Below are 4,231 nucleotides of genomic sequence, written 5' to 3'. Positions count from 1 at the left end.
AGTGTAAATAAAGTTTTCCCTTCCTTCCTTGGAATGAACAAAGGCGCGTCTAGTGAATACGGTGTCTTCACTCACTCTCATCCTCCTCCATTCCCTTCCGGCGAGGTTTAGGTGTCCACCGACCAATGAGAGACTGATACATTTCCTTTCCTCAAAAACCAATTTACCGACGAGCGAGGCGTAGAACCGAATGGGCGATGACGTTCTATGGACTCCTTGGCAGCGTTGCAAGACGCTGTCGCGTTCCACTCTTAGGGGCGAAGCTTAACATCTTAACCACACATCAGTGACCACACTTTAGGTCAAAAAAGTGCCCCCCTGAATTTTGACGGGTGTCCACCGAGATATGTGAGACAGTTACTGCGTAATTTCCTTTCCTCAAATACAATTTTCATTTTCTTCATTACGGCTCCTCTTTATCTATCTTCTTTCACTCCCACCTCCCTTCCTCTACGGTGCGGTTCAGGTGTCCACCGAGATGACATAGAATTACTGCGCCATTTTCTTTCCTCAAAAAGCGTTGCGTTCAAAGGGCAAGGCATCGCGCCGAACGGGTGGTGGCGTTCCGTGGACTCCCTGGCAGCGCTACAACGCGCTGTCGCGTTCCACTCCTAAAGGCGAAGCTTAAGCGTCATTAATTAGCAGTTAATTAGCATTCAGGCATTAATCAGTAATTAATAATTAATTAGTGATTTGCCATCACTTAGTAATTAGTACTCAAATATATGTGACGCCACCAGTGCCACAGAAACAGCGAAGGTGGTGCGGAAAACGCTTCCGCCTCTACCCACTTTAGACAGTCAAAGTGCCCCCTGAACTTTTTTCAAGAAAAGGAATTTCGCGCCCTGCTGCGTTCTGAACAACTGGAACTGGGTGGAACAGACTGAAGAATAAGTTAGACCTTATACTACAACTGCGTAGGCGATGTGCTAAAGCGCTAAGAAGTAACATAATATTAATAGACAGCTAAATGTGCGTAGGCGCCTGAGCTTGGAAAGAAGCTGAATTATCAGTATATTTTAATGGTGATATATTAAAAAAGTGCGTGCTATCACAGCCGAGAGTCAAAGTATACGCCGATAAATTTTGATTTCTTGACTTCTTGTGTTCGAGTCCAGCTTCCTTAGGCAAAAAGTTTGAATATTAAGGCGAAGGACTTTAATGGCTCATACTGTCGTCCGGCAACAAATCTTGTCACAAGCGTTTAACTCGGGAACTAAAAAATATAGAAGAAAACCAATCATTGCTTCGGGTAGAGGAGGAAAAAATGAACATAGAAGCGAAGTTTGGTGACTGTAGATTAATTAGTTAATTAATATAGGCAAAGATTTTGAAATTGCTTCGAAATAGCGTAGATGTCGATATAGCCACGGGAACGGTGTGGCGTCACATCCACCGGAAGTCGTCACGGCATAGTGTCCTCGGCTTTCGCCTCTCAACACTTTAGTTGCCAAAGTGTCCTTGCCAATGTTTGGAATATTGTAAGGTACCATTATGAAAATATTGAAGGTAATAACCCATTCTGTCGATTCGTAGCAAAATACTTCTCAACTTTTTTCATCGCTCGCATCGAGTAGTTAATTTAATGGGAAACGTTTTTGACGATAGCAAAAAAAAACGTTAAGAGCAAAAAAATGCAAACCTGAGGAGAGTACATCTGCGGATATATTGATTGTTACAATAAAATCTTACAATATATGAAAAATTGTGTTCATAAACCCTTTCCCGTTGAAAACATGTTTTTTGACCGGAATTGCTGGGTTACTATTTCTTTGGACATAAAATTATTTTTGTTTATTAATCACGTGACTTTTCACTCTGTTGCAGTACTATTCGTAGAAAGTTTATTATCACCTAACAATTCTAAAAGACATTTAAAGCTCTGTTTGCCTTAGGAAACAATTCTTTTTCGTCATCTGCCGATACAAGTAGGTTGATGTCTGCATAAAAACGCACTGATCATATATGCAGGATGCAAAGTCAAGAATGTATGTTAAAGATATGAACGGGGCGAAAACGGAAACCTGTAGAACTTAACATTTTCTTGTTAGGAGCGAAGATATGAAACCATTAGCATTTCGCGTTTTTCACAGTTCTGCAGAAAAGTTTTCAGTTTTATGAAACCTCAGATCATCGGATTCTGTATTTGTCGATTTTGTATAATAGAATTTCGTGCTTTAATAAAAATACATTGGTTTCTGAGGGAAGGAAATGGCGCTATATCTGTGTCGAATATCTCGCTGGACACCTGAACCGCACCGTAAGGGAAGGGAGGAAGGTAGGAGTGAAAGAAGTAAGGAAGAAAGAGGGGCCGTAGTGGAGGGCTCCGGAATAATTTCGACCGCCTGGGGATCTTTATCGTGCACTGACATCGCGCAGCACACGGGCGGCTTTTGCGTTTCGCCTCCATCGAAACGCGGTCGGGTTCGAACCCGGGTACTCCGGCTCGGTAGACGAGCGCCTTAACCACTGAGCCACCGTGGCGTGCGCTTTAATAGGTCAAATTACTTTTTAAATCAGTTAAAATTTCAGCTCTGAGTTGATTTGCCTTGATAATTCATTTTATATTTTCAACAATGATAACTCGCGAAGATAAAGCAAAGATAACTCGCGGCGTTTTCTTTATTACGCATTTGTGTACAAATTATGTAGAGTGAAAAATATGTAATCCGTAAAAGATGGCCTCTCAACTGTTTTTCCTAGAGGGGAAAGAATAGATATGGCACGGTATTTTTATAACACCTTTTTTCTCTCTTTCTTGTGCACTGGCATTATGTGTCCATATTGTAATTGTGATGGAAAGCAGCCTGTGGTCAGTATATGTTAATAATGTGCGTTGAGGGTTCGCGAATATTCGCTAAGAACTTCGTAATCAAATGCAAAAATAACCCAGCCAGACCTAGGGACGTGGCGCTTTGCAACGACAAGATAATATCTGTTACTTCTTCTGGCGTGACAAGCAGTAAAAAGATTTCACTTCTTCTGGTACCTCTGTGTTTGTAGGGCATATCGAATAGCTTACATTGGCTTTTTGCTAAAGTGATCGATGAAAATACCAGTGAAATGCCTCTGAATTTTCGCGGTTTTTTATACCACTGTAGTGCTGTTAAGAAGGATTCCTGGTGTTGGATTCTCAGTGTAGCTCCTGTTGAGGGCACAGCTAACAAGTTTACACGTTGCACTGGGATCACCAATTGCTTCTTTGATATTAGTTGCGAAGAGGCGCTGACATGACAGAGATCAAGTTACTCAGTAGTTTCTTATAGGGTTTATACTGCACTTCTAAGGCCGCATTAAAAGGACAACGTTTTAATTTCTTATACTAGTTGATCTTGTGGTTGATATATAGCAAAACGCGACGTTGTTAGCCATAGATGTTGCGTAAAATTTGTTAAGGTATCGTTTTTTTATTTCCTGCATTTATTTGGTCGCGAAAGGTCTGAAGAAAGTATCAGGTGTAAGTTCGTGTTGACCTGGTTATCTACACATTCTACCGTTCTTATCCCTTGAGTGAGTTGCAAATGTTGTCATAATTATGGAAAAGAAGAATACCTACCGACCTCGCAGGCGTCTGAAAAAAGGCGACTACTGCCAAAGTGGTTAAATGGCCTGTGGTATGACGCGATTGTGGCGGCTTCTTTTGAAGAACAACGAGGGCACAACATAACGTGATGCCACAACATAACATTGGATGCCAGAAAATAGGCGTGCGCATTCACCATGGAAGGACAGAATTTCAATGAAAATTCGCAGCACAGCTAAACAAAAATAAAGGAAAAAGGAAAAGCATGGTGGCAATTGTCACCACCCCGTTTGAAAGGAAACGCTCCCGTCTTCTATCCATCCACCCTGTGACGGGTCCTATAAACTTCGGACAGCTATATAAAACCTTAGCTCTGCTTCTTTTAGACGTAAAAGTAGCTTGCTTTAGATTACTTTTAGACTTCTAATTGTACATTTTGTTTCGTGAGTACTGCCTATGCACAGCATCTGATTTTTACGTTTGCACTTCTTGGCTACATACATGCACGGCCTACAGGAATGTTTACGCTACACTTTAAGGGTCACATCTGTTCGCGGCATTTTCTTAAGACATCAGTGAAAGCAAGGAGATCTCGCGCCCTATAAAAAAGAAAGTCGGTCTTTCATTGCCGTTTTCGCCTTCCTGCTTTCAAAAGTTAATGTATTGCCAAGAATTCTAAGCTCAAATTTGTGGCTGCTAGGAGCAAGT

Source organism: Amblyomma mixtum, chromosome 8, assembly GCF_055824585.1.
Source record: "Amblyomma mixtum isolate Tamu chromosome 8, ASM5582458v1, whole genome shotgun sequence".
NCBI lineage: Eukaryota > Metazoa > Arthropoda > Arachnida > Ixodida > Ixodidae > Amblyomma > Amblyomma mixtum.
Note: the sequence above shows the minus strand (reverse complement) of the source record.